General features: G+C 44.9%; 1 protein-coding gene across 2 annotated transcripts in view; it reads left to right on the top strand.

Annotated features, from left to right (window-relative positions):
• The first annotated feature begins 5,852 nt into the window (after positions 1–5,852).
• LOC134350265 (polyadenylate-binding protein 1-like) overlaps positions 5,853–25,503 on the top strand; it is a 43,783-nt gene continuing 24,132 nt past the window's right edge. Inside the window, exons 1-3 of one of the 2 annotated variants that reach the window (XM_063055296.1) lie at positions 5,853–5,946; positions 10,404–10,491; positions 11,495–11,619. The gene's annotated coding sequence lies outside the window, so the exon portion shown is untranslated. The remainder of the gene's footprint in view (positions 5,947–10,403; positions 10,492–11,494; positions 11,620–25,503) is intronic. The other variant, XM_063055328.1, reaches the window with a different exon arrangement.

The raw sequence follows: 25,503 nt of genomic DNA, 5'->3' as shown, positions 1-25,503 counted from the left end.
TTTCTAAAAGGATTTATCTTACGAATTTATTATTAAGCACACAGAGCATGTTTTTCTGGCATAAATATAGTGATAAGTCAATTATAAGTCACTTATAATTCAATAGCATCATAACATTTTAAGTAACATTTGGATATTAAGCACACAGCACATATTTTCTTCGTGTGAACATATAAAATGATTGCAACACGCTAATATTGCTGAATCCTGGCTGGGCTTGTTTCCCTGCAACAAGACGGTCCTATCGAGGGGTGATGGGAGACAGCGATATTCGAAGGGGGTTCCTTATGTCCTGTGTATTCCGCAATTTAGTTTTCTTTGCATTCATTGCAGAAAACCCCGTTTCGCAGAAATATGTTGGAAATGGAAGCAACGTTTTCAATGCTTTCGTGGTTATCTCAGGATATTTAGCCTTGACTTTGACCCAGAATGCCAGCAGTGATGTTATGTCAAATGTATTTTCAGCCCGCCGTCATTTGCAAGCTCGAGGAGTTGATCTCCTCCCCGCGCTGACATGGATGACGCGTGCCTACTGACCTCGCGTGCGTAATGGCTCAACAGTGGGCGTGACAGGGAATGAGGAAAGGTGCAGCTGACTCCTATCGCCAAAATCATATCATTTCCTCACGGCCAGGTAGCACGTGGTTTGCCGTCCGGTACCGGTCCGCGGCCCGGTGGTTGGGGACCAATGCTGTAAAGTATGTGTTCTTGCAGAACTGAGGAGCAGCATTACCGCGCGAGGAGTCAACACTGTGTAGGAATGGTCCAATATTATAGGCACTATCATTGAACCATCACTGCTGTCACCGCTACAGCTCGTAGGCAACCACGTACCACGGGTGGTAATTGAGTAGAGCAATATGCCACCGGTCTTTTCAAGCCGCCGTGTTCCTGAGTCAGCATAGCGCGGGTAAATCGCTCCTTTTCACTAGTATGTAACTGGAAGGATTTGGAGTAGCCAATAGTGCCCAAGATCGGTGCGTGGAGCAGTTCGTTCTTCAGAGCCTCAAGCGCCTGTTTCATTTCCGGGCTCCACTGGCTTTGAGACGGTGCGTCCTGTATATAGCTGAGCGTATCATAGCATCATAGGCTCGGTATTCAGGATCCCAATATCGACAGTAATCTGTCATCCCGAGCAATGCAAGCAACTGGTTTTCTAAAAAAAATTAGTACGATTGCGGATTTCAGGACCAAGTCTTCTAGTGCCTTGCCGCAGGACACAGCCCAAACAGGTAGCAGACATTTGGCAGAACTGTCACTTAGATATTGAAGTTCGGTGTCCACGGGCTGGCTGGTGGTGTACCAGCGTTACACTTTCAGGGTCTTTCTGGAAATCGCCATTGGCTTGGTGGCTAGCATATTGTAAACCGACAGTAGTGCCTGGTAACAGTAATGTATTCAGTTCGCCCCGCACGGCAGCTCCATATACAGTACCGCTAGTCTCCCAGTGCATCCCGAAGGCAAACTCGTCCAGTGTATTGCTGTCCATTATACGTAAAGGCGAATAGGTATTGACTGTCCTCGTGCAAAGGGACCGAGAAGAAGGCGGAGCAGAGGTTAATAACCGCGTACCATCCAGATTCGGGTGGTATAGAGGCCAAAATGGCGTTTGTGTCCGGTACAACGGGGAAAATGGGCTGTACTACCTGGTTGACAGCCCACAAATCTTGCATAAACCGCCATGCGTCCGGCCTGCCCAGTTTTGGGATTGGCAATGTGGGGGTCCCACATTTCTCTTTAGTGTGACACGGTGAGGTGCCGCAGAGGAAACCAGACCCACAGGACTGTGCAATACCCGCAAGAACGGGTCGGCTTCTTTCAGTCGAAGTGGAGAGTCATACTGACGAGAGGGGTTGGGCTTTCCCGTCTAAAGATACAAGGGATCCTGGAAGGGAGAGTCTTAAGAAGATTTGTCACTATCACTCCACTACCGGGACCAAAAGAGGCTACGCCAACAGAAGGTGCCCCGAGTTTGCTTTTTTAAGCACTTCACCATCAGACCCGGCGGTACATGGTCTCCACCCGGGAAGTAATTTATCTGAGAAGGGGGCTGCATTCCGGCGGCCATCCCTTCGGGGCTAAAAATATTTGGCCTTAAAGCACAGATTATAAATCTCTCTGTCTTGAGCCACGGTTTTTTTTCTCTTGTATCCATCATCAACATCAGGAAACCGGAAAGCAGCTGTGCAATGTAATTTCCTTAGTAATTGGTAATTAGCCCCACCAAAAAGTCCCCCGATGTGGTTTCATTTTCAATTACGGATTGCAGTATATATTTTCACAGGGAATCCCCTTTATCTGCCAACTACATAGGACAGGCGACTCCTTTTGATTCACAGATTGCGTTAATTCATTGCCTGAAATCGTGGCGCATTGGGGTCAGGCAACTCGAGGTACAAGCCGTCTGTAGTTCGCCCAAAACTCTTCGACTCAATATATTGACGGGTGACTTTCGGGCCACTGCAAATGATTCTTGTACCGTGTGGTCTCCCAATTTAATATTAACAGATCCGTATAAAGGCTCTATGATGGGGATCCCACCTATCCCCACAGCCTTAACATTTTCCCCTCCCTTTGGCAAGTCCACAGAGGGGGATACGGACGATAAGGTAGCGCCGGAATCGGTCAGGACTTGCACCCTTCTCTGGGCCTACTTGTATTTCGGCTATGGGGTCTTTTACGGGTCTTGTAGAAAGTCTGGTCATTGCAGCCTGAATCGCCCAGCCCCATTGCTGATCCTGGGAAAAGGGATTACTCTGAGTGTATATTCGAATGGCCGAATGGCCTACTCCTGCACCTATTTTCTATGTTTCTATGTTTCTATATTCAAAGAGTCTCTCTCTCTCTCTCATCTCCGCTATTTCCCTCAGAACGGGTGCGACACTCCCGTGCGCAGTGTCCCTTTCTCCCGTAATGATAGCATGCATCCTGATCTTTATCCTTCTTTCTTTCTCTTCCTCCCCCATTTCCACTCCTGCGACCTCTTCCTTCATTACGCCCTCTTTCCTGCTAAACACATTGCCCCTTCGCTTCCCCAGTACTTTTAAACAATCCATTGCGTCCCGCGTTAATTAGACTTCTTCCCATGTCTTATTCTGTCACTCCAGGTTAGAAAATTTCAATTCGGGCAAACAGTTTAAAAAGGTTTGCACCGCCAATACCAAAGGTCCATCCCGTTCCAATTGTATTCCTGCACTATTTTCCCACGCCTCTTTAAACCAGGAAATGAAATCTGTTACGGGCTCATCCTTTTTCTGTTGACATCTGGCGACCTTCCCAGAATCACTATGCTGTCTGGGCCCTGCTAGGATTGTCTCTTTGGCCCGTTCTGACCATGTCTGCATACTGAAGTTGACGTCACCTCCACCTTCACTCGGGACCCAATCGCCATTTGCTCCCCGGGGGTACAGCGTTGTTTGAGGGCGGACCAGGCGATGCCACAGGAGACCCGCAGGAGTCGCTGCACATCTCAGGGTAAAGGGTTAAACATTCCATTACTAAACCATTGTGGAACGCGACAGGTTTCCTGATGGGGTTAAGGGAGTCGTTGATCATACTCCCAGTTTCCGCAGAGGTCCGGGGCTTGAGGATCGGTATATCTCCCATCATTATTCGGGGTACTGTACCCGCGTATGGGTTGTACTTGTCAGGTAGCTCACTTTCCCGCTAGCTGTCGCTAGGTCCTGCCACCTGCTCCGTAGCCTGTAGTCTCCCGGTCTGTGACCGCGTTTGCATCCCTCCACCCTGTGTCATGTCCGCAGTTGCTGACTGTTCCCGTTCCATGGGTGCAGACGGACCCCCTGTGCTCGAAACACTGGATGGGGAAACCTGTCCATATGAGGGAAACTGGTTCCCGCAATGGGACTGAGACAATCGTATTTGTCCTTGCAGCTGCCGGGCTCCTTTATGTTGTGCGGCGGCCATTGCTATATCCATAATAGGAGCTTCCGGCAGCCCGTCATTTAGGATCCTAGGAAAGAGTCCCACAGGGGGAGAAAGACTGGGAGGGTGATGTGGATCCACTTCCATTTTTTTGTTTTTGCCTCCTCTTAGGTTTAGGTTTTGGTGGCTGGTGCCTTTGGCCACCCCTTTCCTCCTGTGGTCGATAATCAGCCCTTTGATTTTGCCGACTTTGAGTGCGAGGTTGTTATTGTCGCACCATTCAACCGAATTTTCAATTTCAATTTCCCTCCTATCTGCCGATTCGTCACCACCAACAGTCTTCTGCGCGATAAGCTCCTATTTGTTTGCAAAGGAAGATATTCCGAAGGCAAAGTTTTGGGATGGTCGCTGATGTTTGTCATTGCCTGCAACAAGAGCTTGACAAATGGAGACATACCGACTTGTGTTTAGTCTGCTCTCCCCGTGGAGTCTGTGATGGTTATGAACTATTTAGCCTTGGGATCATTTAAGACTGTGTTGATTGACATGCGCCACATCTTGCTGCATACATGATATGATGGTGACAGCTCTTTTTGGATCGCGTCCACAGTATTTCAGAGAGGGAGAGCGAGCAGCCGGGTGAATGTCATAGGAAGGAAAAGTAAAGAAGTCCCGAAGAGAGAATTTAGAGAGCTAGGCAGAAAACTGAAAAGCAGGACCTCCAGGTTAGAAATTTCTAGATTGCTACCTGTGCCACGCATCAGCGAAGATACAAATGCAGAAGTAGGACGATTTGGTGGATAAATGTGTGGCTAAGGAGCTGGTGCAGGGGTAGGGCTTCAGGTTCTTGGATTATTGGGATCTCTTCCAGGGGAGGTATGAGCTGTACAAAAGGGATGGGTTGCACCTGAACCTGAGAGGGACCAATATTCTTGCAGGTAGGTTTGTTAGAGCTGGCAGGGAGGGTTTAAACTAACTTGGCAGGAGGATGGGAACTGGAATGAAGGAACTCAGGATAGGGTGGATGATAAAAGAGCACAGATAGAGTGCAGTCAGATTGTCAGGAAGGGCAGGCAGATGATAGGACAACATTGCAGCCAGAAGGGTGAGTATCAATGCATTACTTATACTTTATTGTCGCCAAACAATTGATACTAGAACGTACAATCATCACAGTGATATTTGGTGCTGCGCTTCCCACGCCCTGAATTACAAATATTAAATATTAAAATAGTAAAATTGGTAAATATTAAAAATTTAAATTATAAATCATAAATAGAAAATAGAAAAATGGAAAGTAGGGTAATGCAAAAAAACCGAGAGGCAGGCCCGTATGTCTGGAGGGTACGGCCCAGATCCGGGTCAGGATCCATTCAGCAGTCTTATCACAGTTGAGAAGAAGCTGTACCCAAATCATTTAGGGACACAGAATCAAAAAGAGTAGCAAATACAGTATTCAAAGTGTTATATCTCTATGCAGAGAGTATACGACATAAGATGGATGATCTTGTTGCACTATTACGGATTGTCAGGTATGATGTTGTGGCCATCACTGAATTGTGGCTGAAGGGTGGTTGTAGTTAGGAGCTGAATGTCCAAGGTTACACATTATATCGGAGGGAGTAGGCAGAGGTGGGTAGTGTGGCTCTAATGGTAACGAATGGCATCAAGTCAGTAGGAAGATGTGACATAGGATCGGAAGATATTAAATCCTTGTGGGTTGAGTTAAGAAACTGCAAGGGTAGAAGGACCCTGATGGCAGTTATATACAGGCCCTGTGTTGCCCTTAAGGTATTTATTTGACTTTGTTGGGTCTACGCTTTAAGTGATTTGTTTGTAATTATTTTCTAGTTAAAGTTAAAGGTTGATAATTAAGTTACAGTATAACAAAGGTATATTTATTGTCTCTGGTATATCGCGGCATGCGATGACGTCACCTCCGGTTTCGTCGCGTCTTATGCGTAACCTCCGGTTGTGGAAAGTGTGAAGGTGGGTGCCATGCTTGCAGCATGATGGCGAAGAGCTCCGCTTCTACCCACAAAGAAACATTATAGAAGCAACGCCGTAAGTTCATAAGAATGTATTTGAAGTAAAAATATTAACGAGATTTCTGTTAAGGAAGCGGCGGTTGGGGCGGCGCGCGTGCCGGCTTTTCAATTTCCACGCGGTGTGGACTTGGGCCCGGGGGCGGTTTGACGGGACCCCCTCGCCCGCTACTCGGGGCAGCTGGAGACACTCGCTAAAGGAAGAGAGCGCGCCTGCTCTCCAGAATGAAACAGACGCTGTGGCCTTTTATATATTGGTGAGACCCGACGCAGACTGGGAGACCGCTTTACTGAACATCTACGCTCTGTCCGCCAGAGAAAGCAGGATCTCCCAGTGGCCACGCATTTTAATTCCACATCCCATTCCCATTCTGACATGTCTATCTACGGCCTCCTCTACTGTAAAGATGAAGCGGAGGAACAACACCTTGTATTCCGTCTGGGTAGCCTCCAACCTGATGGCATGAACATTGACCTCTAACTTCCGCTAATGTCCCACCTTCCCCTCGTACCCCATCTGTTATTTATTTTTATACACACATTCTTTCTCTCACTCTCCTTTTTCTCCCCCTGTCCCTCTGAATATACCCCTTGCCCATCCTCTGGGTCCCCCCCCCTTGTCTTTCTTCCCGGACCTCCTGTCCCATGATCCTCTCGTATCCCTTTTGCCAATCACCTGTCCAGCTCTTGGCTCCATCCCTCCCCCTCCTGTCTTCTTCTATCATTTTGGATCTCCCCTCCCCCTCCCACTTTCAAATCCCTTACTCACTCTTCCTTCAGTTAGTCCTGACGAAGGGTCTCGGCCCGAAACGTCGACTGCACCTCTTCCTAGAGATGCTGCCTCGCCTGCTGCATTCACCAGCAACTTTGTGTGTTGCTTGAATTTCCAGCTTCTGCAGAATTCCTGTTGTTTTTCTTCAGTAATGAGGTGATTTGCTTTTAAAAGATTGCAGCCCAGAAAACTGAACTACCGAGGCACCTTTTGGAATATTTCACCTTGTATCTCGTTTGTGAACTTGCTGAAGGAGGATACTGTGGTGAGTTCCAAATTCAATTTCACTCCATAAGGCAGTCCGGTGGTGGACTAATGTGAGAAGCATCTACTTGAGAGGTGGAAGACATTCACAAATGGTGCAATGTTTCTTTGTCTATTTCCCTCACTTGCCCTCGCCCCCTCAACTTCTCCTTCCCCTGCTCCTCTCCCTCCAGTTCCCCCTCACCCCATGACTGCATGACTATAGTGGCCAGTTAACCCAGGTTTACCTCTAATGTGCTGTTGACTGGCAGAATTCAGTCTGAATTGATGAGGATGTGGAGAGAATAAATGCTTTAGGTCAGGTTTGGTTTTTACACCAACCCTAATCTAAAAGCGGAGGCTTGATAGACAGAGCAGACTAGATTGTCCTAATTTCCTGTTTCCATGAATCAACTCTGTATGACCCCATCTAATCAGCTGTTCAATGCCTCAGCCAAGATTTATCCAAACAATAATTGTTTGGATAAAATATCTGTCAGACATTTTATACAATCCCAAAATATATTATCGCTACCCCATGCAAATGGAAGTTCTTTCATTCAGCAGCCACTGGCCTGGAAATTCTAGCAACACACATCAAAGTTGCTGGTGAACGCAGCAGGCCAGGCAGCATCTATAGGAAGAGACGCAGTCGACGTTTCAGGCCGAGACCCTTCGTCAGGACTAACTGAAGGCCTGGAAATTCTGAAGTGTGGTCAGTTTTCTCGCAGCACCACACTTATTAAATTCTTTTTCATTCTCCCTGAAATGGAATATGATTTTCCAGGGATATAGCTTCCAGTTGCAAGTTTCTTGTGTTTATTGAAGCATTTTCCAATGTTCGATGCACTTCCAAATGAAGGGTGTAATACAATGGGTGACCGCGCTTATTACACTGTTACTGGGGAAATTATTGCATGTTGTAGGAGCAAACTGAAAGATAACACGGAGTTGGTATTCGAAATAACAGGAGGGTTTATTTAAAAGAAAATCAGGTGAGCACCTAGAAACCAGTCACAGCTGATCTACCTGAGCATGAATATGCTAGAGCTTTTACATTCTCAGTTGACGAGATTACCAGTGGAACTACATTTTGATAACAGAATGGCAACAGAATAACGGGAAGACTTAATTAAGTAACAGACCAGGTCCTGATTACAGAATAAAATGATTATCCGCAGGTCTAACAGTAATTCCAATTTTCTGTTATAACAAAGGCTGCACACTAGAACATAATTGGTGAGGTTCCTGAAACTTGGGTGTCATCACTGTTGTATTACATGTTTCTGCTTTCATCTGTCATTCTTTGTTCCCATGTTAGCAGAACTCACACCCCTATTTATTAGTTATTAGCCTTCACTATTCTTTCCCCTAGCACACAAACTGTAACACAGTGGAACAGGCTCCTTTTGAGCCACACCACCCAGCAACGTCCAATTTTAGCTTTAGCCTAATTATGGGACAATTTACAATGACCAATTAACCTGATAAACAGTACATCTTTGGACTGCAGGAGGATTCTTGAGCACCAGGGAAAACCACACATTCCATGGAGAGGACATACAGACTACTTAGAAATGATGTTGGATTATGATGAAAACTCTTTGATCTGAGAAGTTAAATTTCCTTCTCTCTTCCCAGAAGCTGTGTGACTGAGTGTTTCCAACAGTTTTTTATTCTGTCCCAGCCCCCTTTTCCATTCCCTATTCTAACTTCCCTCTTACTTCTTCTCCTCACCTGCCCATCATCTCCCTCTGGTGCCCATCCTTCCCTTTCTCCCACAGTCCATGGTCCACTCTACTCTACTATCAGACTCCTTCTTCAGCCTTTTATCTTTTTCACCGATCACCTCCCAGCTTCTCACTTCATCCCACCTACCCAACCCTCGCCTGGTTGACCTATCACCTGCCAGCTTATACCCGTTCCCTTCTTATTCTGGCTTCTTCCCTGTTCCTTTTCCCAGTATTGATGAAGGGTCTCAGCCCGAAATGCTGACTGTTTATTCTCTTCATGGATGCTGCCCGACCTGTTGAATTCCTCCAGCATTGAGTGTTTGTGTTGCTCTAGATTTCCAACATCCACAGAATTTCTTGTGTTTATAATTTTTCTTGTTGTTTTCAGTTTTCCATCATCTGAATTATTTCGATCTGAACCCAGTGTTGAGTTTGGATTTCAAACTGAAATACTGAGTGTCCCAAATGTATGTCTGTACATAAGGTCACTTTAAATCTTCAATGATAATTTTGATAACGTTAATAAAATCAATCCCTTCCCAGTGTTTAAGCCATTTAACATCTCGGAATTGGGAGAGAGGTCCATCAAGATGGTTTGCTGTGATCAGATGCGGTTATGGGAAAGCAGATTCAATGGGCCAAATAGACTAATTCTGTTCCTTTGTCTTGTGTAGAGTTGTAATCAGCAAACCACAATGAAGTTTATCCATTGAACTGAGTTAGTTTTTATTGATGTAATAGATTGTCATTTTCCCTTTCCTGAGGCACATTAGCATTTATTGTTCATTGAAAGAGTGACTAAGACCTCCCAAGGGGAAATAAAAGTAAGCATATGTTACCATATTCTACCTTGACATTTATTTTCCTGTAGGCATTTACAGGAAATAAAGAAGTACATTAGAATTTATGGAAGACTATACATAAACAAGACTGACAAATGACCAATGTTCAAACGATATGTTCTGCGCATGATTTCTAGAGATCATTATGCTGTAAATCAGAAAAAAAGAAAAGCTGCCCTAGGAAAGCAATATCCATCATTAGGGACCCCCACCACCCATGATTTGCTATCTTCTCGCTGCCATCAGGAAAGTTCAAGAGCCTCAGGACTTGCACCACCTGGTTCAGGAACAACTACTACCCCTCAGCCATCAGGCTCTTGAACAAAAGGGGGTAGCTTCACTCAACTTCACTTGCCCCATCGTTGAAATGTTCCCACAACCGGTGGACTCATTTTCAAGGACACTTTGTTTCATGTTCTCAATATTTATTACTTATTTATTCATATTATTTTTTCTTTTTCATTTGCAGTTTGTTGTCTTCTGCACTCTGATTGGATGCCCTAGTTGGGCAGTCTTTCATTGACCGTGTTATAGTTATTATTCTATAGATTTGTTGAGATGCTCACAAGAAAATGAATCTCAGGGTTTTATATGGTAACATATATCTACTTTGATAATAAAATTTACGTTGAACTTTAAAAATTTTCTGAAGTTTAATGGGTGAAAGAACAGTTAATTCGAGCTGTTGAGGATGTGTTTCGTTAGGTGGTATGTGGCCTCCAGTTTTTCCACTGAGCCTAATGTGCCTTCTTTCATTGTTTATGTTATCTATATGCCCCACTTCTCCATTCTTCCTCTATAGACTCCCATTGATACCATTTCAAAGTATTATGATATATATAGAAAAAGACATGGTTGTGACTATTTTTTCATTATCTTGGAGCAGTGCTGAGAAATGTGCATGCCTTTGAGTTGCCATATGTGAGACTATGGAGCCCGCAGAATGGAAACAGCAGAATAATGATCAGGAAAAGGTAGGTAAAGCGTACTTTTTTCGGCAGCAATTTCTAAAATGGATAATTCTTTCATTGTATTTTTCTGTTTCTATGCTTCCTAGTCATATTGGATATCTTCAGTGTATATTCAGTAAAATGATTGCTTTAGTGAAGTATTTTCAGAATTCTGAAGTTTTCTGCTCTACACTGATAGCTTGTTCATTCCACCTATTAGAAACTAAGGAATACATTCAGTGAACACTTTATTAAGTAACTTCTGTAACTCCAGAAAAGTGGCCACTGAGTGTACATTCATGGTCTTCTACTGCTGTAGCCCATCCACTTCAAGGTATAACATGTTGTGCATTCAGAGATGCTCTTCTGCACGCCACTGTTGTTATTCATAGTTATGTAAGTTGGTATCACCTTCCTGTCAGCTTGAACCGGAGATTTGCCACTCAATTTTTTTTTTTGAGACCAGCAATTTCTGAGATACTCAAACTACCCCATCTGGCACCAACAACCATTCCACAGCCAAAGTAACTTGGATCACATTTCCTCCCCATTCTGATGTTTGGCATGAACAACAACTGTATTGAGCCTGATGATTGGCTGATTAGTCATTGCATTAATGAGCAGGTGTACCTTATAAAGTGGTCGCTGGGTGTTTAAAAAATAAATAAGTAGTGCAAAAACAAATCAAAATTATGTGATAGTGTTCATGGGTTGTGGACCATTCAGAAATCTGATGTTGGGTGGTGGTGGGGGTGGGAGGGGAGCTGTTCCTAAATGGTTGAGCATCCAGATGAAGGGTCTAAACCCTAAACATCGACCGTCCATTTCTCTCCTCAGCTGTTGCCTCACCCACAGAGTTCCACCAGCCTTTTATTCAATACTTGGCTTATTAAATAGCTTATTTTAAAATACTTGTTAAGCATGCCAACTTGGAGAAGAATTAATGTCATTAGGATGTAATTTTTATTTTAAAAAACTATCACTATTTATTTGAACCTATTTAAAACTCTTGAGTGTGTTTCTTTAGGCTCTTGTACCTCCTCTCTGATGGTAGCAATGAGAAGAGGGCACGTCCTGGACGATGAGGGACCTTAATGATGGATGCCACCTTCTCGAGGCACTGCTCTTGAAGATGTCCTTGATGGTTGGGAGGTTAGTACCCACGATGGAGCTGGCTGAGTTTATAACACTCTATGGCCTTTTCTGATTCTGTACTTTTGTGCCCCATACCAGATGGTGACCTAACCAAACAGAACGCTCTCCCTGGTACGTCTGTAGAAATTTGATAGTCTTTGGTGACATACCAAATCTCCTCAAACTCCTAATGAAATACAGCGACTGACATGCCTTCTTTGTAATTGAATAAATATGTTGGGACTAGGATAGATCTTCGGAGATGTTGACACCCAGGAGCTTGAAACTGCTCACCCTTTCCATTGCTGATACCTCGATGAGGGCTGGTGTATGTTCCCTTGACTTGCCCTTCCTAAAGTCCACAGTTAATTCCTTGGTTTTAGTGATGTTGAGTACAAGGCTGTTGTTGTGTCATCAGTCAGCCAGCTAATCCTATCTCACTCCTATACACTGATCATAATAAATAATAAGCTTTCATCAATTTTCTCCAGGCATGCAGGACATTTATAAATTAAATGAGGTTTAGTGATGAGTACTTAAATTATTAAAGATGAACGTGTTTATGTAGTAAACAACTTTACTGCAATGAAGTGTGGTCAATGTAGGCATCTGGTTAGTAAGTACATATACAGCAGGATCCCACAACAAGAATGTGATTGTGGCCTATCTAATAGTTGAAAAGTAAATATTATTCTGGAAGGGATATTGAGAGACCCCTGAGCTCTACACTGAGTGGATGCCATGGAACTTAAAAGAGGGTAGACATCATCAGGACACATCTCGGCCCGAACGTCAACAGTTTATTCCTCTACGTAGATGCTGCCTGCCCTGCTGAGTTTCTCCAGCACCTTGTGTTTGTTTGTAAAGTTGAATCAGATTCGTGGGTCTGGCAAGTGAGACAGAAAACATTGACTGTGAATAGGAATATTAATTATTTATTTACAAGCAATATAAGTTCGACCAAATATTCATGTTCCCCGAGTTACAGACACTAAAAAATTGAATATTCAACAAATATCTGTACAGTTAACAACTACTACTACTACTACGTCGACTCAGGCCTAGGCAGCCAGCATCGGACAATACAGGAGAGGTCAGGGCCTTGCCTTGCTACTGGTATCACGTAGCCCAGTACTACCTGTCTCAGGTCGGGTTGTCGGCGACTCAACCAGCACACCCCCTGGTGTACTTCTGTTAACCAGGGAGGAGGGTGTGTAGGCACCCAGCAGGACTAAAAACAAAACCTGTCAAAGGGCGGATGAACTCTTTGTAAGTCAAAGGCCACCTACTGTCTGTGTGAGGAGTGGTGCGCCACACAGTCTTCGTTTCGTGCCTTGTAAGGCATAGACAGTTAACAACAAACTTAGTTAAAGACAGGCACAGAGCATACCTTCCTAATGGCTATGTGCACCACTTGCCTTAAACAAGAGAAAAGGGAGAGAACCTCCCACACGTGCTCTCTATATACCCAGGATATTTGAAACTGGATACCAGGCAGCTAATCAATGGGAAAAGCAGCTGCAGTTTCTAAACTAACCAATCACAATGGGAGTGACTTTCGACAATCAGAATAAGCCACGCCCCCCACAGGACAGCGTTGCTCTGCACTTCCAGCACCTGCAGAATCTCTAGGGTTCATGTCCATGATGTAGCCTTCTTTCAGTACAAACCCAGAGCCGCAGCTGCAAGTTCTTGAGGCAGGATGGTTGAAAGGTGTGTGTGTTCTTTGGCTGATGTGAGGTTCTGAGCAAGCTCCATTCTAAAAAGTACCCATTATTCTCTGGTGTTGTTTCTAGAACTCTCTCCACCACCCCACCCACCCACCACTTCCCCACACATCCCACTCACCACCATCCCATGGCCTGATAAAGGGTCTTAGCCCAAAACCAGGACTGTTCTATTCCCTCCATAGATGCTGCCTGACCCACAGTTCCTCCAGCATCTTGTTTGTGTTGATTTAGATTTCCAGCTTCTTATATTAATGTTTTCCAGAATCCCAACTACAAATCCCAAGAGTTCCTCAATGTCAGTGTTAAATTGGGGCAATGTTTCATTTTGATGCTTTGCTGAGTTCGAAAGGCGAGTGGTTACAGGGGATGGCTGTGAATTACAACAAAGGTTTTCCATTGAATCAAGTTAGCTTTTATTGATGTAATAGGTTGGAAAGTTCCCTCCTCTGAGGTGAATTACACTTGATGTTCATTGAAATAGAGAGTGAGACCTCCTGAGGGGAAGATAACTTCAAGCAGGATTTCTATCAGTTACTATGTCTGTAAATTTATCAGGAAGCTGCCTAGAGGGTAGGTTTAGTGAGCTGGGGCTTTTCCCTTTGGAGCAAGGGCAGCTGATAGAGATGTACATGATAAGAAGCATAGATCGAGAGGACAGCCAGAGACTTTTTCCCAGGGTGGAAATGGCTAATAGAAGGGGGCATGATTTTAAGGTGTTTGGAGGGAAGTATAGGGGGGATGTCAGAGGTACTTTCCTTTTACATAGAGAGGTGAGTGCGTGGAAAACCTTGACAGGGGTAGTGGTTGAGGCAGTTACGTTAGGGACATTTAAGAACTTCTTAGTTAGGCACATGGATGATAAAAAATGGAGTTGGACGCAGGGGTTAGATTGATCTTAAAGTAGGTTAAATGGCACAACATCGTGGGTCGAAGGGCCTGTACTGTGCTGTACTGTTCTATGTTAGCTCGGCATATTGGGTGAAGAAATAGCCATTAAGTGACGTTATTAGCAAAGCTACAGGTCAGCATGTGCATTGGGTGGCCTGGGAAATACCCGTAGGATGATACTGAAGGCTGGCTGGTAACTGAGAGTGTGAAAACTGTGGTTAGTCACTCTTCCAAGTAAAATGGTTGGGGCAAAAGCTGCAGACAACTGCACAGCTCACAGCTAATTTCTGGAATATTAAGTGGTTGGGAATGGGCTACAGCAGCAGAAGCCCACAAACATACATTCAGTAGTGTGATACAGGAGGTACCCACTAAAATGTCTTTGAGTGCATGTTGTTGCCCTTACCAATCAGGAATCTATCAACCTTAACTAGGAAAGATTGAGCTGGGGTTAAATATTGATCAGACGTCTTAGATTAGGCCTTTTTCAAAATAATGCCACTGAGCTATACGTTCTCTACCTAATAAAGTGGCCACTGTGTGTGTGTTTGTGGTCTTCTCTTGCTGTAGCCCGTCCACTTGAAGGTTTAACTCTCTCGATAACTAGATGTTTTTTGTACCATTCTCTGTAAACTCTAAAGATGATTGTGTTTGAAAATCCCAGGAGATCAACAGATTCTGTGCTACTCAAACTACCCCATCTTGCACCAACAATTATTCCATTGTCAAAGTCACTTAGATGACATATGTTTCCCATTCTGTTTGGTCTGGACAACACCTGAACCTCTTGACCACGTCTCCTTGCTTTAATACATTGAGTTGCTGCTGCATGGTTGGCTATTTAGATCAGGTGTATCAGTGTACCTAATAAGGTGGTGACTGAGTGTTGAAGGTAACCCCAGCAGCACAGTGACAGCCTAGAGTTTTGCTCTTGCATCCCCGGACTGGGAATAAAATTGAGAGACTTCCGACTCGAGGCAGCTCGGGCCAGTCAGCTTTTTGTCTCCTTTTCTCTCTCTGGATCTACTTTGATCCATTTCTTTTTCTTTCTCACATTCCTTCTCTCCATCTTCTAGTTTGTGCATCTTGATCTTGGGAAGGTGCATTTAGTTCACTGGACTATTCTCTTACTAATCCTTCAATTGCTCCCTTTATGATCTGATCTTTCATTTTGGGTTCCTCACCCACAGCATCATCTGGTGAATCATCTGTTTGCACATTTCTGTTGACTCCTTTCTTTTTGCCCTTCCATTTATTCAGAATTTTGTCTCCCACTTGAAGTTCATGCAATAACCTTAATGCACACAAAGTAGATTCTGGTTTTTTATACTCACAAGAGCTGAATGCTTGCAACTTTACTGAAGCTTCTTGAACTCTCTTCCAGCTATAAGCCAGATTTCACAAGTAACTGCCTGATTAACATACCAGAAGCTTCCTCAGATATGTTGCCTACAAATGCTTTTGTAGTTGAACCACTGTTTCATTACATTCATGATTCCTCTGAGCAGCATGGTCCTTCTGTGGTTCAACCTGACTTCTAGCCAGAGGCACAGAGGTTAGCACCAACACCTGTTAGTCCTCTGTTGGGCAACGGTTCATGGTGTTCGACATGGAGACAACTGTGGCATCATCCAGAACCTTTCATTATTCCCTTTCACATGGCTTCATTCCGGGGGATGTGACACGCAAGTGGTGGATGGATCTCCAATCTAGTGTAGTTGCCTCAGCCAATCACACCCCCACAATGCTGGTCCTCTTGTTTTTATCACATGCAAACTAAATGTGACTTGTTGGTTGTTGTACGTCACTGTCACAAATGTCATTCCCACAGAAGTTATCTTCTCTCCAGTACAAGTTCTTAGTTGGATATCTTAAGGGGCTTCAGTTTGTACAGGTTAACTACTGATTTTCCAGAAGTCTTTCAATTCGGATGAAATTCAGAGACGTAGTTTACTAGTGGCCACCAGATGGCACTCTGTGTAGCTCATGCAGTGCCATCTATGGCAAGACTCATTTGATACTTTATAACTTTATTGTCGCCAAACAATTGATACTAGAACGTACAATCATTACAGTGATATTTGATTCTGTGCTTCCCGCTCCCTGGAGTACAAATCATTGGTAAATATTCAAAATTTAAATTATAAATCATAAATAGAAAATAGAAAAATGGAAAGTAAGGTAGTGCAGAAAAACTGTGAGGCAGATCCGTATATTTGGAGGGTACAGCCCAGATTCGGGTCAGGATCCGTTCAGCAGTCTTATCACAGTTGGAAAGAAGCTGTTCCCAAATCTGGCCATACGAGTCTTCAAGCTCCTGAACCTTCTCCAGGAGGGAAGAGGGACGAAAAGTGTCATTTTGACAAAAGCACGCTATTTTTATTATTTTCATTGCATTTATTGGGTGGGAAACACAATATTTTGTGCTTATTTTTGTCTATTTTAGGTAAATTTAACCCTAGCTATGGCTTCTAAGGTAAGTGCAAGTACCAGTGGTGGTGTCAAATGTAAACATCAGTCCATATCGATTCAAGAGAAGGTTGAACTGTTTGAAAAAAACCAAGATATTTCTGCGCATAAGCGATGTGACTTGTATGGCATTGGTTTATCAATTGAGTGTGATATACAGCACCAAAGAGAAAAGTATTTGTAACTCGATGCAAACAGTGATTCGCTGAAGCAAATGAGCATTAGAAAAACTATGAAAGTTGCTAAGAGCATTGAGCATGATCAAGTAATGATTGAATGGTTTCATCAGCATCGGAGTGATGGAGTCGACTTGTCGGGCAATATGATAATGAACCAAGCTAAGTTGTTCCATAAAGAACTTAAATGAGAACGTGAGTGTGACTCTAGTGGAAGATGACTTCAGAGGTTTAAAAAGTGCCATGGAATTGCCATGCTTAAAGTGTGTGGAGAAAACCTGTCTGCAAACCGTGAAGGAGCTACCGAGTACATGCATACATTTGTGAAGCTCATAGCTGATGAAAACCTCGGTCCTGAGCAACGGTATAATACAGATGAAACTTGCAAGGAAAACATTAACAACAGAAGACTAGGAAGATCCCACAGAATTCAAACAATTTAAGGACAGAGTTACCAATGCAGCAGTAACTCAAAGATGTAAACCACTAGTGATTGGAAAAAATCAATGCCCTAGGGCCTTGAAAGGTGTTTAAATTTGCCTTGTAACATTTTATTTATAGGCATCCGTTAGTCTTGAGAGACCATGGATTTGCGCTTTGGAAGGTTTCCAGGGTGCAGGCCTGGGCAAGGTTATATGGAAGACCAGCAGTTTCCCGTGCTGCAAGTCTCCCCTCTCCACGCCACCGATGTTGTCCAAGGGAAGGGCATTAGGACCCATACAGCTTGGCATCAGTGTCGTCGCAGAGCAATGTGTGGCCTTGCTCAAGGACACAACACGCTGCCTCAGCCAGCCAGACGAACGCCTTAACCACTTGGTCACGAGCCAACACACCCCGTAACATATTGCACAAATAATAGTGGCTGGATTACCACTGAGGGAGGGAGGAATAACCGGTAGAACCTTCAACACTAAAGAATGGCTGGTATAAGTTGTGGCCTGCCTTGGTGTTTGATGATGTGCCTGAAGGAAAGCTTGATGATGATTTTACGGGAATTTGTGTACCGAAGGAGAAAGCAGTTGTTCATGATTTGCTTGCGTATGCAAAAAGTGTTATAGGACCTGCTTTCAAAGGTATATAGCAGGTAGTCTTAATGAAGAAGATCTACGTGAGTGGATGATTGCCAATGATGAAACACCTGTTGTGCATCACCTTACGGACTGGGAAATCAGAAATGATAGACAGTGTTCTGAATGCTGATAAAAACACTGCAGGTGATGAAGATGGCAGTGAAAGATTTATTATTGACAAGTTTATTGAGTTGTTGGGTAATTTAATCAAAGGGTTAGAGAAATGTACCTTTGTCACAGAACAAGAGCTAATGAATTTTTATTTGATGCAAGAAAAATTACACAGGGAGAGATCAAAACACATGAAACAACTTCGCCTGGATAAAATGTTTAAAATATAACCAAGAAGCAACATTCTTTGTAAGCACAGTGTCATGTGTGAAGCCAAGCAGAGCTGCAGAACAGATGATGTTAATGAGAGAGATAACGAGAGACAACGGAGAGCCATTCAAAATGCTAATAAGAGAGAAGAGAGATAATGAGAGAGAGACACATAATTCAGTATGTTGGCATCTGCCACAGACAGTTTGCCTTGAACTTGAACTGTTCATTAACAATCCTGCTGAGACAATAGCAAGTGTGAAGTTTGATGGACAGGTGATACCCCATCGGGGGATAAAAATAGCGGGTTTGCTAAGGCACAACACATGCCATGAGACCGTGGAAAGAGCATTGTGCCCCACAAGTTGGTGAGAGTTTGGAGGACCGATTCGTGGGAATTGGCCAGAGGCTCACAGGGTGTAAAGGTACGACCGGTGGGGACCTGTTGTGTGTCCACCCTTCACTGGGTGCCGGGTTCACCACGGAAGAACGGTTGCATCCGGAACGGAGGGGTCACAGTCGGTGACCACAGTGGGATCATAAGGCATCGAAAGGTTTGCCTGAAATCTCAACTGTATCTCTCTCCTCTCTCTCCCCCCCCCCCCCTCCCCCCTCCCCCCCCCCCCCTCCCCCCCCCCCCCCCCCCCCCCCCCCTCCCCCCCTCCCCCCCCCCCCCCTCCTCCCCCCCCCCCCTCCCCCCCCTCCCCCCCCCTCCCCCCCCCCCCTCCCCCCTCCCCCCCCCTCTCTCCCCCCCCCTCCCCCTCCCCCCCCTCTCCCCCCCCCCCCCCCCCCCCCCCCCCCCTCCCCCCCCCTCTCCCCCCCCCCTCCCCCCCCCCCCTCCCCCCCCCCTCTCCCCCCCCCCCCCCCCCCCCTCTCTCCCCCCCTCTCTCCCCCCCTCTCTCCCCCCCTCTCTCCCCCCCCCTCTCTCTCCCCCCCCCGAAATTCCCAAATATAAAAAAAAAGGGCAAACAGCAGAAATGGAGATTGAGGAATTTCATTGAGCCATCATTGAGTATTATGTATCTAAAGATGTGTTTCCCCACAGGGAGCTGGAGGTGGTGTCTATGAGCAAACCTGGTGGGGAGGCAGTGCTGCTGCAGATGGAAAGATTAAGGCTCGAGCATGAGTTCCGAGTAAAGCAGCTAGAAAGGGAAGAGAGAGAAAAGCAGCTAGAACGGGAAGAGAGAGAGAAGCAGCTAGAAAGGGAGGAAAGAGAAGGAAAGGGAGTTTGAGCTGGAGAAGTTAAAGATAACGTGAGGGGGGCCAAATGCCGGACCAAGGTGGAAGGTTCAGGGCAACCCAGGAGGTTAGGTTGGTTCCCCCATTTGAGGAGGCTGATGTTGATTGGTACGTTCTACATTTCGAAAAAGTCGCTGCAAGTCAGGACTGGCCGAGGGATAAGTGGGCTGTTCTACTCCAGAGCGTGCTTAAGGGGAAGGCTCAGCAAGCTTACTCAGCGTTGTCAGCAGAAGATGCACAGAGGTATGATGTGGTAAAAGAGGCTATACTCAGGATTTATGAGTGGGTCCTGGAGGCATACCGGCAGAGGTTCCAGAATGCGAAGAAGCAGTGGGGCCACACGTATTTAGAGTTTGCCAGTGAGATGCAAATGTATGGTGAGTGTTGGTGTGCCTCGAAAGGGGTCACAGGGGATTATGACAAACTGCTACAGCTAATACTGATCAAGCAATTTGAAGGTTGTGTCCATGAAGGTATGAGGCTCTATCTAGATGAGAAGGAGGCAGAAACCTTAGCTGCGAGTGCTAAGTTAGCAGATGAGTACGAGTTAACACACAAAGCAAAGTTTACCCCGAGTAAGACCTACCAGAAGGGTAGTCGAGAGGGTGGAGAAAGTCTGCCGGCTAAGCCAGAAAGTAAGCCGGGGACTAGTGAGAAGGATAAGGAAGATGGGAAGCAGTTTGGTAGGAAGTCTCCTGATTTCGTATGCTATAATTGTGGGAAGGCGGTCACATTGCGTCCAGGTGTTTTGCCCCAAAGAAGGAGACGTGGAAAGGAAAAACAACAACTCCGACTGGCTGTATTGAGCTGGCAAACAAACCGCTAGGGAAGAAGAGGTCTGATAGAGTTCAGGAAGGGCGCGAGAAGTTTACTTCAGCCAGATTGGTGTCGGTGAAGGAGGGGTCAACCCCAGCTCCAGTACGGATCTAGAGAGACACTGGGGCTTGTCAATCATTGATCTTAAGGAGGGTGTTAGAATTCAGTGCAGAGACCGAGATTGGGGAGGTCAGTGTGATAAAAGGCATTGGGAAGGGGACTGAAGCAGTACCTTTGCACCAGATATACCTGAAAAGTGACTTGGTCTCCGGACCGGTCATGATAGGGGTGAGGTCCGAATTACCGATGGAAGACGTGGAGGTCTTACTCGGTAACGACCTTGCAGGTGGAGATGTGTACCCAGCAGTAAAGCTGATGAGCAAGCCTGCCAGGACTGAGGACCTGCCCATGGATTCACAGGTTTATCCTGCTTGCGCAGTAACTCGACGCATGTCGAGAAAGGCTGCCGAAGCGAATGTGGATTTAGCTGAGACGTTTTTACCAGACTTGTACCAGGAGGGGTTAGAAAGTGAGAAGAAGGAGCATAGTGGAGTGGAAGGAAGTGAGGGAGTTGAGGTAGATCTAACATTAGCGAGGAAGGAATTTATAAAGGCACAGGAACGAGACGAGGAGCTGATGGTTTTGATGGAGACAGCTCTCTCTGAAGCAGAAATAAAAAGGGATTCAGTGGGCTATTATATGAAGGAGCGAGTACTGGTGAGGAAGTGGAGACCAAGTACCGTGCCCGCAGATGAGGAGTCGGGGGTGGTACACCAGGTGGTAGTGTGGAAAATTTATAGGGACGAGATTTTTAACCTCGCCCACAAGATACCCCTCGGTGGACATTTTGGGGTGAGGAGAACAGTCGATAGAATTATGAAAGAGTTTCACTGGCCAAACATGAGGAAGGATATTATTGAGTATTGTAGATCGTGTCACACCTGTCAGGTGGTAGGTAAGCCGAACCAGGTCCTGCCTAAAGCGCCCCTTCAACCGATACCCGCTTTTGGGGAACCTTTTTCCCGAATAATTGTGGATTTTGTCGGTCCCCTGCCCAGAACTGCGAGTGGGCAAGAGTATGTGATGACTATGATGTGTGCTGCCACCAGGTTTCCGGAGGCTGTGCCCCTGGCAAGTGTCAAGGCTCCCGCAGTGGTAAAGGCACTTGTGAAATTTTTCACTACGGTGGGGTTGCCAAGGGAAATTCAGTCAGATCAGGGGAGTGTCTTCAGATCTCACACATTCCGACGGATGTTGGATGAGATGGGAGCAAAGCAGATTTTGGCCTCCGTGTACCACCCAGAGTCTCAAGGGGCGTTGGAGAGATTCCACGCAACGTTAAAGATCATGATTAAAACTTATTGTCAAGAGAACGCTAGAGACTGGGATGATGCCTTGCCTCTCTTGTTATTTGCCGTAAGGGACGCGGTTCAGGAGTCATTGGGGTTCAGCCCATTCAAGCTCGTCTTCGGTCATAGGCCCAGAGGACCTCTGACCTTACTGAAAGAGCAATGGTCCAGCCCGACAGTACAAGTCAATGTGATTGATTATGTTTTAAAATTTCGTGAGAGGCTTAAAAGGATCTGTGACCTTGCCAAAGAAAATCTACGAGACTACCAAACAAAAATGAAACAGTGGTATGATAGACGAGCCCGAGAGCAAGTGTTTCAAGTGGGCGATAGGGTCTTAGCTCTGTTTCCAGTGGTAACCAACCCCCTACAGGTGAGATTCCACAGTCCGTACGAAGTGATTAAAAAAATAGACTCTTTGAATTATGTTATCGAAACGCCGGACAGACGTAAGCCGACACAATTAGTGCATATCAATATGCTAAAAGCTTACCATGATGAGGAAGCAGATCCAGTCAGTGCTATCACAAAAATGAATGAGGATGTGGCGCCAAATGATAAGGGAAAAACACGTCTTGAAAAGATAAACATGGTGCCAACCAGATTGGAGAACTCTATGGTTTTGGCCAACTTTGCTGATAAGGTCTCTCACTTAACCCCTAAGCAGAGCGAGCCGCTGATAAAGCTAATTAACCGGCATGCCGATATATGTCCAGATGTCCCGAGGCGATGCAAGGGGACGGTACATGATGTTATTGTTACGTCAGATCAGCCTATTAAGCAACACCCCTATAGGATGAACTTGGAGAAGGGCAAGCTAGTGGAGAAAGAAATTGAACACATGCTAGCCACAGGTATTATTAGGCCATCCAAATCGGAATGGGCCTCTCCCTGTGTGGTTATCCTGAAACCCTATGGGAACATATGATTCTGTACAGATTACAGAAAGGTGAACACCATCACAAAAACTAATGTTTACGCCATCCCAAGGGTAGACGATTGCATCGATGAAGTGGGGAGGGCTAAGTACATCACAAAGATCGATTTGCTGAAAGGGTACTGGTGTGTTCTTTCAACTGACCGGGTTAGAGAAATCTCAGCATTTGCCACTCCATCCGGGTTATGCGAGTATAATGTTTTACGATTTGGCATGAAGAACGCCCCAGGGACCTTCCAAAGGATGATTAATTCAATGATAAAAGGGTTAAAGAACGCAGAAGCGTATATTGACGATTTGGTGGTCTGGAGTGACACGTGGGAGGAGCACATTGTGGCAGTAGAGGAACTGTTTAAGTGGCTGCCTGAAGCCAACCTGACAGTGAACCTCGTGAAAAGTGAGTTTGGCCACGCTAAGGTCACATATCTGGGGTATGTAGTAGGACAGGGGCAGCTGGCACCGATGCAGGCTATCTCTGAAGTTCCCATCCCAATGGACAAGAGGGCCCTGAGAAGGTTTTTGGGGATGGTGAGGTACTATCGGAAGTTTTGTAAAAACTTTGCGGATATTACCCTCCCTCTTACTAAGCTCTTGCCGAAGAATGAGAAGTTTGTGTGGAACGACCTTTATCAACAAGCCTTCGAGAGTCTGAAGGCGATTCTGTGTCACCAACCTGTACTGAGTGTGCCTGACTTTTCAAAACCCTTCTCCCTAGCAACAGATGCTAGCGGCGAAGCAACAGGGGCGGTGCTGTTGCAGACAGACAAAGAGGAGATTGACCACCCAGTGGCTTATTTTTCTAAGAAGTTTAATGTCCATCAGAGAAATTATTCCACTGTGGAAAAGGAATTACTGACAATCATTTTGGCATTACAACGTTTTGAGGTTTATACTTGTCCGGCACGGAAACCACTGATAATTTACACTGATCACAATCCATTAGTGTTTTTGAGCACAATGAAGGATAAAAACAAATGCTTGTTAAGTTGGAGTCTGGTATTACAGGAATTTGATATAAAGATAAAATATGTAAAAGGAACCGACAATGTAATTGCTGATTGTCTGTCCAGGTGTTAAAATTTAAAGTTCTCTGTATTAGCCGAATAGCTGATGACTGCCTGTATATTAGTGTGTATTTTATAATGTGCACTCATGCCCGTAATTTTTACCCCTGGTAAAAATTCTTTTAAGGGTGGGGGTGTCGTGTGAAGCCAAGCAGAGCTGCAGAATGAATGATTTTAATGAGAGAGATAACGAGAGACAATGGAGAGCCATTCAAAATGCTAATCAGAGGGAAGAGAGAGATAACAAGAGAGAGACACATAATTCAGTATGTTGGCGTTTGCCACAGACAGTTTGCTTTGAACCTGAACTGTTCATTAACAATCCTGCTGAGACAATAGGAAGTGTGAAGTTTGATGGACAGGTGATATCCCATCAGGGGGATAAAAATAGCGGGTTTGCTAAGGCACAACACACACGCCATGAGACCCTGGAAAGAGCATTGTGCCCCACAAGTTGGTGGGAGTTTGGAGGACTGATTTGTGGGAATTGGCCAGAGGCTCACAGGGTGTAAAGGTACGACCGGTGGGGACCTGTTGTGTGTCCACCCTTGCCTGGGTGCCGGGTTCACCACGGAAGAACGGTCACATCCGGAACGGAGGGGTGACAGTTGGTGACCACAGCGGGATCAGAAGGCATCAAAAGGTTTGCCTGAAACCTCAACTGTATCTCTCACTCTCTCTCTCTCTCCAACAGTACAACAACAGCAATTACTTCGAACTACACTAGACTGAACTGAACTCTGCTTCACGTTAAGACTGATCATTTTACCCTTGGACTGTGATAGAGCTTGGTTGATTCCTATTACCCTATTTCTGTGTATATGTGTATACTACCATTACTAACCTGTTACATTTATACCTTTGCAGTTAGTGTACTGTATTACTTATTTTTGTTAATAAAACTTCATTAGTTTCTAGTAATCACAGAACCCAACGAGTGTTCCATTTCCGCTGGTTTGACAACCCAGTTACTGGGTATGTAACATAAGTAATTAATAAACTTACATTTAATTTTTGTTTGAATAATAATCCTTTTTAACCTTTTACATTCCATTTTTGCCTTTATTATTGCGTGACCACTTTTAATCTGGCAAAAATGTTAATCCGGCAAGGCTCAGGAACTGAGGGTACTGGAAAATCAGTGGCCAACCTGTATATTTGAAATATCATTTAAACTCATTTTGTGGAATGACTGAAACAGCTAAGCCAGTTTCCGATTCTATTTTAATTAATTTGCCGTTCGCTTCTATTGTGAATTATTCTAATTCACTTCTAATTTGCCGTATTGCTTGGCTATTGTTAATTTTCACACTGTAAATCTCAAGGCTACACAATCCTGTGTCACTCTCAACATTATTAGATTTTTCACCAACAGCATGCAGATCAGATTAGTGCTCTTTCTGAAACTGCAATTTGACTTTTTAGCATTTTCTCCTCCCTGTGCAGTCCATTTCTTTTTGTCTGCCCAGTATACTCTTTGTATGTGTCCTACTTTGTTGCATTTTCTGCAAGTTTTACCCTAAAATCTGCATTTATTTGGTGTATGTGAGCCCCTGCCACATCAGTAACACAATCTGTTTGGCCTGTCCGGTTTCTGTTTAGACACTGCAATTTTATTCTCACTGGTTGTCATTCCTGACTGCAACTCAATTGCATTTCTGTCTGAGGTTTCCATTGAAACAGCGATTTCCGCTGCTGTTTTGAACTGAAGTTGCACTCCAGTTAGAAGCTGTTTTTGAATGTTTTAAAATTCCACAAACTAAACAACCTCTTGGTGTAGCATTAAGACCATTACCAAACTGATAATAATCAGACAATTTCTCAATTGAGCCACATATGCTGA

Source organism: Mobula hypostoma, chromosome 1 (assembly GCF_963921235.1).
Source record: "Mobula hypostoma chromosome 1, sMobHyp1.1, whole genome shotgun sequence".
In the NCBI taxonomy this organism is placed as follows: domain Eukaryota; kingdom Metazoa; phylum Chordata; class Chondrichthyes; order Myliobatiformes; family Myliobatidae; genus Mobula; species Mobula hypostoma.
This window is presented reverse-complemented; position numbering and strand designations above follow the sequence as displayed.